The following is a 13,456-nucleotide window of genomic DNA, read 5'->3' on the forward strand; positions in this document are numbered from 1 at the left end:
AGACTTGTGTGTTTGAATACAACATATTCCCATTCTCTGAGTTCGACCCGGTCTCATCCACTAGTGAGAACCGATTTTTATTATTTGATGTCTGGTTTTCACATGTTTTTCATATAAAAATCTTTTCAAAATTTACAACGATTTAAAAGAAGACATCAAATTTTTGGCGCCGTTGCCGGGGAACGGCGTAATATTAGTATTCACTTTATTGCCTAGTGTTTGTGTTGCATTTAGGTTTAGAACCACGTATGTGCATATCTTAGAGAAGAGCTTACTTTTCTGCATAGCCCACCTATTAGGATTTCCTTAGAGGTGACTGTGTACGATTGGTACCGTACACATAGATTTTATATTCTTATGCATAATCTCTTTTCTGTGTAACTGCGTGGTGTTTGTTTAGTTCTTGTTGTTTTTAGTTTACTCGCTTTGTGGTTTGCGTGGTTTGGCCGCTTAGTGCGTTAGTTAGGTAGAAAACCCAAAGTTAGGACGTGTGCTACACCGGTCTACTCTAAGGTGTACGCAATGGCTGACGATCATCATTTGATCCGTCCTTTGAGGGAGTACTTCATGCCAAATACGTATACTCCCGCCTCCTGCATCACGAGACCTGATGTAGGAGCGAGCCATTTTGAGATTAAGGCCAGTGTGATGCAAATGTTACCTTCATTTTATGGCCTTAGCAATGAGGACCCATATTGTCATCTCGACGAATTCCTTGAGATTTGCTCGACTGTGCGAATCAATAATTTTGGAGAAGATGCTATGTGGTTAACTTTGTTTCCGTTCTCTCTCAAAGATAAAGCCAAGCACTGGTTAAAATCTCTTGAGACGGTTCGTATTACTACTTGGGAAGGAATGCAAAGAGAATTTTTAAAAAAATACTTCCCAATTGGTAAAACGAATCAGTTTCGTAAAGCTATAACCAGTTTTTCTCAAATTGAGGTTGAACAATTTCACGAGTCTTGGGAGAGATTGAAAGATCTTCTCCGCAAGTGTCCCCATCACCAGGTGCCTCGTTGGCAGTTGGTGCAGTATTTTTATGACGGGCTTACTGAAAAGCATCGTCAAATGGTTGATTCGTCTTGTGGGGGCACTTTTATGCTCAAGAGTGAGGACGAGGCATGGTCTCTATTCGAGACCTTGAGTGAAAACACGATGCATCATACCTTGTCTTCACGGCTCGATAGGACTACATCTCTGTCTAGTGGTCCTAGGAAAGTTGGAACTTCCGAAGTTGGGTCTGAATTAGAATTGCGTACCAAGGTTGACCAGTTGACTAGGAAGTTAGATCAATTCCTAGCCAATTCTTCGAGAAGTCCAGTAGAAAGAGTGTGCGAGCTATGTGCTAGCCCTGCACATTGTGTTTCAGATTGTCCGGCAACGCCATTATATCCTGAATTTGTTCAGGAGCAGGTGAATGCTGCCCAAGGTTTCGCTAGACCCATGCCTGATTCGTTTACATCATCATATACCCCAGGTTGGCGAAACCAATCCATTCCCCTATCCCATCAGCCCTCCCAGACACAGTATAGACCCAGTAACCCTTCACAAGGTTACTCGCACCCCATTTTTTCACAGATTCATCCCCCAGCCCAACATGCTTATACTCAACCCCAACCTCATGAGCCTTCATTTAGTCAATCCTTCCAAGATAGGATATTACAAGTTTTGAGTTCCCATACGCAGTCAATAGCCAAGCTAGAGACTCAAATGGGACAGTTGGTTGAGACTTTCACTAGGCAAAGCCAGGGGAACCTTCATAGTCAGTCTGTTGTCTCAAAGGGAGAGGATTCCATGTCATTTGACTTGCAACCCACTGATTCACATCATAAGCAAGTCGAATCTGTTACATCCATTCAGTATGGGAAGGCGTGTCACCCCACTCAGGAATCGACTCATGAACCCCATATCATTTCTACTGACGAGTCGATCTCCATGATACCTCAGCAGAAGGGGCCTTATTCACAGCATACATTTTCATCATATAAAGCCTAATTTTCTCAGCCTTTAGGATCACCGATTGTTTTGAGTAAGCAAGAGGTGCAGATGCAGAAGGTGCTTGACCAAGTCAAGCCTGATCATATTCACCACTTGTCTGAAGTAGCATTCATTGATACTCGGTCGGTCCTAGACTCTCGATTCTTGACCAGTCTCTCAGATGAGACTAATCTCTGTTCTTCATGTCCAAAGAATCATGATACTACATTTGGAGGTAGAAGGGATGGAAACACAGTGCGTAGTGTCACAGATGACACTCTTTTCTTCATAGAGCCCGATTGAGTCTGACTTTATGTCCATTGATCTCATGGACGATGAAGGTTTTCCCAGGGATCCGTCTGGCTGGAGACGTGAAACTTAGCGCTTTATGGGAGGCAACCCATATCTTGTACATTATTGGGTTTACTTAGAATTTATAGATTTTATTATGTTTTTACTTTTTAGTTTTCTTCATGAGTTTTTCATATTCTTTTTGTTTCATTCATGGTTTCATGTTTTTTCATGTATACATTGCATTTATTACATTCATAGAACGTATATTTTTAATTCATATCAGGTCATTCTACTCTTTTCCCTCATTTATTTCTCTCATGTGCATTCACTTAGTTTCATTCAAGCATGGGGGAGTGCCACTGGGACAGTGTCATTCAAGCATGGGGGAGGGTGTAGTTTGCACACCTTGATATTTTTGTTTACGTTCTTGCACACGTTTACACATCTCTCATGAAAAGTAGATTTTTAAAGAAAGAGTTTGAACTTATATGAATGTTATTTCAAATCTGATGTTTTTAGAGGATTTTTAAGCCCCACGAAAAATTTTTCTGACATAAATCTAAAAATTATGGTTGTTTATGCGGATTTCGAAGAAATGATGATAGATACATGTTAGAATTTATTTTGAATCATAAATATGAATATGCACAGTTCTATTTTTGAAAAACTAAGCAAATGAACAAAAGCGAAAAAAATAAGCTCAAAAGAAAAAAATAGCATGTGTTAGGTTGTTTGGATAATTCCACAATCCTTAGTAGATGGAACTTAGATGTAAGTTGAAACTTTTAATTCCATTTTCGAAAAGGAGAGTGGAAAACTTCGTAATCCTAAGTAACTGAGAACAGATACAAGTTGAAATGTTTGATTCTCATGTTATAAAGGTGAATGAAGGAAGTCACTTTTATGTCTTAGTTGATATCTTTTTGTATGTATTGAAAAAGTATAAAAGATATTGACATTGCACAAGGCATAAAAGCAGACCACACGCAAGCTATAAGAGAAAAATAAGTACGCAAAAAGAAAAAGCGTGAAAAAATGAAAAAATCGAGAAAAGAGCTGAAAAAGAGAGAAAAGTTCAGTGCTTAGAAGTGTGATTGAGAAAACCTGTGTAGAAAACATATGAGTGAGGATAAGTAAATAATAATATGTTTTTATTGGATTTTCTAAGAATTAAACATAAATAATTATGATATTTAGAAAAGTGAAAGAAAGTCTTTTCTGTGGTGGTATATAAAAAACTCTAATTATATTGTGATTTTGAAATAACAGTAAATATTTGTGAAAATAAAGTCTTTGATTACCTACTGATTGTGAGGATGTGTAATATTATGCATACATGATAGAGATGTTTGTGGGTAACATCACTGCAAACCCTCACGAGACCTTACTCGTCCACTGGGGTAACCCAAGGGTTGAAAGGGCTTGTTGCATGAGCTAAATGCAACCGTGATTCCTACGAAAGTGAGTTAGGTGATAGTTTGATTTCTTGCATTTTTCTAGTTTGCTCGAGGACTAGCAAAACATAAGCATGGGGGTATTTGATCATGCATATAATTCAGGGTTTATTAACATTTAAATATGCATGATTTTATGAAATAATGTTTCAAAAACCCAATTTTATGTTAGTTTTTGAGTAAATGTGCTAAAATGATTTAAAAATAGAAAATGCATGAAAAATAGTTTTATTTTTACGTTTTTATACATATTTTAGTTTTCGTTATAAGTAGTTTAGTTTTAGTTTGCAATTAAAAATGAAATAAAAAAAATAATAATATAGAAAAATATTTTTTTCATTTTAAGTGTTTGTTTTGTTTAGAAAAGAAAAATTAGTAGAATAGTTTTTTTTAGTTTCTTTATAAATAAGTTTTGATTTTTGAAAACTTTATAATAAACTAGTTTACATAGTTTGTGTTTTTTTAATTGAAAAAAAAATATAAAATAACCAACCCGTTTACACGGTTTGGGTTTCTTGGAAAAAAATTGAGAAAATAATAAATAAACCGGCTGAACCGGTTTGAATTTTAAAAAAAATAAATAAACAAACCGGCTTGAACCGGTTTGCATCTGTTACAAACCGGTTCAAACCGGTATGTTGTTTTTAAAACCCCAAAAGCAGAAAAAAATCAGGCGCCTCCTTCACACGGCTGAAGCTTCCCCTCTTTCCCTCTATTCTCTTTCTTCACTCCTCTACCTTCCCTTTCTTCCTCTTTCTCAGTCATTGTCCGGCAGCCGGCGGTGGTGCAGATTTCTGTCCGGTGACAGCACGGTGGAGGTCGCTGCCAACACCTCTTCCCTCAGGTTCACGGTGAGTGCTGAGATTCTTCTTCTTCTCCTCCAGTTTTTCTTCTTCTTCTTTTTCTGATTCTACCGATTTCTTCTTCTTCTCCTTCAGATTCTTCTTCTTCTTCTTCTTCCTCTTCTTCCTCCGATTCTTCTTCTTCTCCTTCAGATTTTCTTCTTCTTCTGATCGGATTCTTCTTCAGTTCTTCTTTTTCTTCTTTGTTTTTTTTTTATGTCTGTTCAATCGATCATCTATTTGTTGTGTCTTGTTTCAGAAAAAAAAATTAAAATGTAATTCACATTCATTTTCCTGTTCTGTTTTTCTTCTTCTTTCGGTTGTTTGTTTTTCATTCATTAAGTACTCTTTTGTAGTAGTTAATATCGTGTTTACTTTTATTGAATTTCTGATTTTTTTTTTAGTTTGGCACATTCCGTTTTACATTCTTTCGTGCGATTATCTGTTTGATTTTTGTGTTACAATTGAATTTTCACATTCGTTATTTCATTTCCTTATTTTCTATTTTGTCTTTAAATCATTTCCTAACTGTTTTTTTTAATTCATGTTTCATATTATCATAATTCTCTGTATTAATTTCCTGTTTGCTATCATTGCATTAGTTTTGTTAGTTTCATAACTTTCATTTGCATTGTTGTTTTTCAAAAATTTCTATTTTGCATCTTACTGAGTTTTGTTTTTTAGTTTACTGAATGTCTAATGTTTTCACTAAATTTCTGTTGGTTACCTGCAATATAGATTGGTTAATTGTTTGTTATGTTTTCCTGATTTACAGTTTTAGTTTTAATATAGAGTTCAATCATTTCCTTATTTTCTGTTTTGTTTTTAGTCATTTCTTGTCTTTACATTCATTTCTCGTGCATTATTCAGTTTTTCATGTTCTTCATTATTCATTTCATATTTTGTTTTCTAAAATATTTCATTTCCTTTTCTTCATTCAGCACTTCCTGTTTTACAAATCTCCAAGTTCATGTTTTAGTCTTTCAGTAATTTTCTCTTTTCTGTTTTTTACATTTGTCCTGTCTTCTTTTAATTCTTTTAACTATTGTTTCTGAAATTTTAATTTTCCTGTCTTTCCTATTTCAGTTTGCTTTCAATTCATTATAAATTCATGTTTTGTTTAAGTCTCTTTTGATTTCATGTTTAGTGTAAATTCAGTTTATTTTATTGCTTTTGTTGAGTAAGCATTAGTTATTAGTTAAGTAACTGTTAGTTAATTGTTTTCTAATAAGTTAGTTGTGAGTAGATTTAATTAGAATTAGTGTTCAATTGTAGTTAGTCATTTAGATGTCTTTTATCATTTCTTTAATGTTCTAGCTCTGGTACTGCTCGTGTTCCTTTGAATTGTGCAGGATAGCATAGGAGTGGAGCGGAAGCGATTACGTGACACGAAGTACGAAGAATAAAGTCTCTTTACTTTTTAGTTTAGATTTAGGAATTTAAGTGGGTTTGTAAATATTGCACTTTACGCCCTGTGCGAAGGGTATTCATTTGTTGTAATAGCTAGTTGTTTTTACTTTTCTGAAAATTTTACATTTCAATAATTCAGCAATAAAGATTAGTTTAGACTTGTGTGTTTGAATACAACATATTCCCGTTCCCTGAGTTCGACCCGGTCTCATCCACTAGTGAGAACCGTTTTTTATTATTTGATGTCTGGTTTTCACATGTTTTTCATATAAAAATCTTTTCAAAATTTACAACGATTTAAAAGAAGACATCAAGCACAGTCTCGAGTGATTGATCTAATGGAGTGAACTTCCTCTCATAGCTCCATCCTTCGTGCTTCACTTTCTCTCGGGGTTTTGGTCCCTGCTCTAGCTGAAGCGGCTTGCTGAATTGCGGGATCGACTTTCCTTTCTGGTCATTCTTGCTTGAACCTCCTGCCCCATAACAGAAGTCTCTATTCTGCCCCTTGCGATGATTCCGTTTATTACTGATAGAATTAGTGAAATGAGTCTTCTTTTTCGACTCATTCTGACTGCTGTTCTTGGTGAAAGTGAAACCTTCGTAGAAACCATTCTTCATACTCAATTCGAGCCATTCGGCTCGCTCTGTTAACTCTATAAAGGTTCTGGATGGTGCGGTGGAGATGAGGCCTTTTAGGGGCTGCGAGAAATTGCTTAGAATCAAGGACAAAGCATGCCCTTCTGATATGGGGTCTCTCATCTTGTTGCAAGCTGACCTCTAGCGGTGGATAAAATCTCGAGCCTTTTCATTTTCTCTCTATTTCAGGCCACAGAGGTGGCTGAGGGTCGGGAGCGCCTCAGCATTGAACATAAAGCGCTCAATGAACATATTCACCACCTTATCAAATTCTTTCAGCTCTATGGGGTTGATGTGCTCCGAGTACCATTTAGCTGCCGTTCCCTCCAGACTGCGAGGGAAGCAAAGGAAGAGTGCCCAATTGTCACGCTTGAATCGTGAACATTCAGCGAAAAACATGGCGAGGTGAGCCTTAGGGTCGCCAGAACCATCAAACTTGATAAATTTTCTGGGGAGATTATCCAGATTGTCGTCCCCATCCAAGCCATCATAGAAGTCTTCGGTGGTGAAGACTTTCTTGCCCTTGTCGCGGGCCTGTAGATCTTTAACCATTTTCATCATATCTTTTAGTTGCGACTGAGTAGGGTCATCAACAAACTGATTTTTGGATTTGTAAGCCGACCCCTGGCCCTGAGTCGACCTTTTGAATTCATGTTTATTTTCACATTCCTTGTCAGCATCGTCAGCTGATTCTGACTCATCAGATCCTTCCTCATGACGACTCTGCTTTTTTATACTTTTCACATTCTTGGCGGCATGACCCTTATCCTTCTGCTCAGTGTTGGCTTCAGCTTGCTCTGCCAGCATCCTGGTCATCATTTTCTTGAACATAACATACATTTGAGGATCAATGTCATCCTCAACCTGCTGTCCTTGATTTTTAGCTGATCGGGGGGAGTCCATCTCTTCTTCCGAAGCGGCTGAGTATGCGACACCTTCAACTGATATGGTTTTCTTTCCGGACCTTGTATGAACCATCGAGTATCACGAGTGTTCTTTTTGAATGTTGCTGATGCTTTCTGCAAGGTAGGATTGATGGTTAGGTTCTTGAAGGAAATTTGGTTTGGAGGAAAATATTTATTGAGAATTTTGGTAGACAATTAAAAGAGTATCCCATTACTAGGGATTGAGTCGTCGCTGGAATTACGACAATTGCGTTGCTATTCTTTGCAAAATAAACAACTGGAAGTATGCCTTGTTACCTAGGCGAGGTCGTCAAACCAAGGTGAAATGTAGAATAAAGGAATTTTATTGAGGGGAAAAACATGATTTTATCAATAATACACTTGACAGAGGGGAGGGGGACAGACAATTTTCCACCACTCTGGATAATCAGAAGATACACGAGGACCAGGAAAAATAGTAAGACTGACAAAGGAATCTCAGCCATGTCTGGAAGAATGGTATGCTCCGGACCACTGATCTGATGTGAGATCGAATTCTGGCAGAACCCCTGATAGTGGACGAATCTCTACGTGCTTCTGCCTCTGAGAGAACTGTCTGACACACCGCTCTGGATAGTAGTATGCGCAGAAGAATGGACCAAGTAGCCTGAATCGCTTGCCATAAGCGTAAGTGTATTTGGGAGGTGATTCCTGACGATCGAAGTAGTCCCATACGACTTCTTCCTCCTGAAGGTTGTCGATCAAGAACCGGTATCGCGCAACTGGAAGAAGCTTCTCTCCATTGTATCTGAAGGAACTGGCTTGGGCTGGCACATGCCGGAGGAACCAGGATTGCAATGCATAAGTGCACCCTTCGACTATAATCGATTCTCCGAGTGCGAAACGAGTCAACCCTCGGTATAGAAAAGCGAGTGCAGCCATGGCTATTGAGAGGTGGCTGGTCTGTCGACTTCCCCATCACCTTAGAAGCTGAACTATTCTGATATCCATGTAATTCCGTCCATCGGGAAAGAAAGCTAATCCCACCATGCACAGAACCATCGCGTGCTGAATTCTCTCTCGAGCTGTCCTGGACAATGAGCTGACTTCCATGAATATCCCATACTGTCTGTAGATTTTGAGCAGGTCCACATATTCGTTTTCATCTTCTTCAATCAAAGGCCAAGACTTGCATCCCGTCATGCGAGCTAAGGCATCTTTAGGGTCCAGACCCTTGACATTAATCAAAAACTGTTTCTCCAATGGATCTCTAGGCTGACCGGCTGGCTCGGGCAATCCCATAATCTCTGAAAATTCATCTATCAGTACTGTCATCTCGCCCCACGGGAACCAGAAGGTAGAATTGCTCGGATTCCACCATTCTGCTAGTGCATGGATCAAGTTGCCATTGACTGTCTGCTTTCCCACTGCGGACGCCAACTCTAACCCACAATCGTCCAAGTGGTCCGGAAACATACGAGAGAAATTCTTGAACCATAAATAGTACCACCGGGGAAAGAAGGATTTGGTGCTGAGGACTCGATGTTCAGGAAGACTTTGTCGCACCTCGTAGGAGATGTGACCCTCAGGAAAAACTGAATCAAGCTGACTGGATGCCATCAGACTGGAAGACATAGAAAATTGGAATAAGACTTGGGAAAATACAGGAATTTTGAAAGAGAATTGCAGGCAGAATAAAATGAAGCAGAAAATTCGAGATCCAGAAGAAAGGAAAGATGGGAAATCACCTGGAGTTTTGAAGAAAATAGAGGAATTTCATGAAAATTGTCCAGGGTCTTAATATTTCATAAAATGGAGTATTTGAAAATCGTCCAGGATTTAAAACATGGACAGTACATGGACATGGATTGGGGAATTTTGAAAATCGTCCAGTATTTTAGAAAATTGGGAAAATATGGAAAATATCAAAGAAATGACTATAACACATTTAATTACAACAAGTATGCACATACAGCATTCCCTAAAAGCTGACTCTAGATGCACAAATTTTGAAATAGCTGTAGGACCTTAATCCTAACTCTAAGGTTCAGATCATCTGTGTCCAATCCAGTTATGCCTATATACTCAAGCCAAGGCTCGATGTACGTGGCATAAAATCAATTTCTCCGGTTCTAGGTTCAAGTTTTCCAACATCCTTGAGCACCTGCCGATATACGTTGGACTATGGTCCTTGGTACGTGGCAGGGGGGTTTTCACCCAAATAAGTGGCCCAGTTGTGAGGCTCTGTCCCGAACTATGGTTCTGTAAGAGAGCCCAGCAACGTGAAGACCGGGACAATATAGGTAGGGTGATTTTTGAAATATGAGCACATGCAATAAAACAGAAGGCTCTAAGTCCTAAAGAGATAGAATTTTGAAATATTTGAAGAAGCAAACATTGTTTTCATACAATTCCTAAATTGAGGAGTGTTGTATTAGACCTAAGTCTATGTGAGCATGAATAATTCTCATCAATATGGTCCTACCAAACCATACCTAGTCTATATGCATTCCATGTCAGCTGGGTTCAAGTCTAGGCTTTTAGGTTCACATGATATCATAAAGCAAAGCTGACATTCCATGAAAATCGATTTTGACAATTTGAACTAAGTAGAGCATTAGATTGATCAGGCGAAGACAGGTCCCATCACGGTCGCCAAACCTGTTATCATCGCAAAATTTTACTTTTGCAAATCAAACTGACCTTTGAAAAAGATTTTGAAAATAACTCGCCTCCGTTTTAAAAATGCGGGAAAATTCCGTAGAATGGGACTCGCCTGTCAGTACGAGGTTCAACCATTCCTGCCACCTTTAACAGGGGTAACTGAACCAAGGATCAATCTTATGCTCTACTCTATTCAACTTGTCTAAATCATATTCTAATTTCTAAATGCACATAGAATCAGGCATGTGCTATGAATTTTCAGAAAATGCACATTTGAAAACATGATGTTTGCTTTGAATGATTGAAATATTTAGAAAATGTAAATCTTGGAAATGATATCACATGAAAAATCGTGAATTGGGATTTGAAATGTACTTCTGAGAGAAGTAAAAATCGATTTTGAGGAATCCTTGACATTTGGTGCAAATCGATTCTGAGAAACTTGGTTTCTCTGAATTCAAACTTTGAAATTGAAATTCTAACTTAGAAAATTTGAATTTGGAACTTGGGAAATACTTGAAATATCATTGGCAAATCCATATTTTGAGAAAATCAATTTTTGAATAAGACTTAGGAGATTTTTAGGAATTCAATTTCCTTGACTTAGAGTTTGAATTGGAATTGGCAAATGCATGAAATGAATGAATATGAATTTGAGGATTTGAGAAATACTTTTTGTATTTTTGAGAAATGCAGTGCATTTTGAAGTTAGCCTAAGAGTGTAGGCTGAATGTGGCTAATGTGAAGATCATAAATCTGGGTATCATTCGTATTCTGACTATGGCCATAAATACAAATTCCACCAAGTTTATAAACTTCATAAAAGCTAGTGCATGTGCCATTCGTGTAGACCATGGTGAGTTTGAATATGCATGAATCATCATCCATCACACATTGACATTATAAAAAAATAAACTATATGCAATGCAACCTAAGCTAAGCAGAAAATGTAAATTCTTATTCCAAAGTTTAATTACAAATTACATCACTATTGAAATTTAAATACATGAAAAATAAAGTCTTCAATGTACCTGCAAAACTAGAAAACTTGTTAGTGAATATATGTTGGCTTTTCTAGGTTTATCCAGTAATATCTAGAAATTACTGGATTTTGCTAGATATAAGCCTTTTCCTTGATTCCCTTAAATAAAAATGATAAAGATATGAAATCAAATTGAACAAATAATGAATATAAGATATGGAATTTCGAAATTGGGGTCCAAATGACCAAAATACCCCTAATAACAAGACTATGGCCTTGAAATTAGGGTTTTTAGAAAGATATTTTGATAAAATGCAAGTTTTGAAATTTGAATGGAATAAACTAAGCTAAATATGATGTGACATGCTTAAATATGTGAAAATTAGGGTTAGGGATTTCAAAATTGAGGTCAAATGACCAAATTTCCCCCGATAGCAAGACTATGGCCTTTAAATCAGGGTTTTCTGAAATAGATTTTGGTAAAAATTTGGGTTTTATGACCTAAATGAAATCAAATAACTACAAAATTAAACCTAAAGTATCCTAAGATGCTTATGAACATAATAAAACCCTAAAACTATATGCTTATGCACGAAAATCCAATAATATCACAAAAAATATGATTTTAACAGTGTTTTTGGATCTTTCAGGTATCCTGTTTTGCAATTTTATTAATTCAGACATCAAATGGATTCCAAAATTCATCAAATTCGGAACCTGCACTTGTTATAACCCTAATGTCGAATTGGAATTATAAAAATAATTTTTTGACATTAAATTACTCCGAAAATTGCATTAAACACTAAAAATATGATATTTTTGACCTAATTCACCAACCAGTTTCAATCCAAGACCCGAACCAGGGGACAAATCTCCATGAAAATCCATGAAATTTTACAAAGACCAACTAAGAAGAAAAACAGAGATTTCCCAATTTACAGATCGGAAAAAGCATCTCCGGTTAGGGAGAAACCTTTCCGGCAATCTGAGCTAAAATATATCACTTTTAACAGGGATTAAAACAGTTGTTTCATATTGAAAATACAAACATAAATAGCAAACCTAAACAAAAATCTCGGAAATTTTAACAGTAAAAAGTAGACAGAAAAATAGCAATACTCACTTTTTACAGATCATGAATCGGATCTGTGGTTTGGGATTTATGACTAACACAAGTCTGATTAGGGTTTTGGTAAACCCTAATGAGTTTTAAATTTAAAAACAGATTCTCTGAAAGGGTAAAAATACTAAACAGTGATCAAAAAATCCGAAAATGTCACATCAGACTGATCATGCATATATTTTAGGGATATTTCATATAAAAATATGCATGATTTCATGAGGAAATATTTCAAAAACTCAATTTTATGTTAGTTCTCGAGTAAATGTGCTAAAATGATTTAAAAATAGAAAATGCATGAAAAATAGTTTTATTTTACATTTTTATGCATATTTTAGTTTTTGTTATAGTCATAGTAGTTTAGTTTTAGTTTTCAAGTAAAAATAAAATAAAACCGGTTTAACCGGTTTGCATTTCAAAATAAAGAAAATAATCCGGTGAAACCGGTTTGGATTTTGTTAAAACAAACAGCAAACCGGTTCAAAACCGGTTTGCTTGTTTTTAAAACCCCCAAAACAGAAAAAATAAGGCGTCTCCCCTGTACGCTTGAACCTTCCCTCTTTCCCCTCTTTCCCTCTCTTCCCTCTTTTCTCAATCTCTTCCACCATCGCCGGTGGCTGCTTCTTTCCCTAACTTCCCCTTCTCCCTTTTTCCTCTATTGAAACTCCAGCAGCCGGTGGTGATGGATCCTTATTCCGGCGATGGCGCACGGTGGATGACCGACTTCTTCTCTAACCCTCAGGTTCACGATGAGTGCTGAGTGCTCTGCATCTTCTTCTTCTTCCGATCTCTTCTTCTTCTTCTTCTTATTCCTCCGATCTTCAGCATTTTCTTCTTCCAATTGTTCTTCTTATTCCGATTTCGATTTCTTCTTCAGTTTATTCTTCTTCTCCAGCTTCTTCTTTATGTTCTTGCTGTTTCTGTAAAACGAAAATTAAAAAAAAAAAACTGAAAAACGAAAATGAAAAAGATATATTCTCAATTTTTTCTGTTCATCGGTCAATCTTTTCTTCTCCAGTGATCCGATTTAGAAGTTGATGTGTTTTTATACTTTCATTTTAGATTCAATATTTTCAGTAGTTTTTTTTCAATTTCTTAGTAGAATCCTGTTTTGATCAGCTTGTAATCTCCTAGTATAGTTTGATGTTCAGTCATTTGTCTTTTGATTTCCTGTTTTTGCTAATTTTTTTTGT

This window comes from Nuphar pumila, chromosome 8, assembly GCF_984573655.1.
Source record: "Nuphar pumila chromosome 8, dmNupPumi1.hap1.1, whole genome shotgun sequence".
Lineage (NCBI taxonomy): Eukaryota > Viridiplantae > Streptophyta > Magnoliopsida > Nymphaeales > Nymphaeaceae > Nuphar > Nuphar pumila.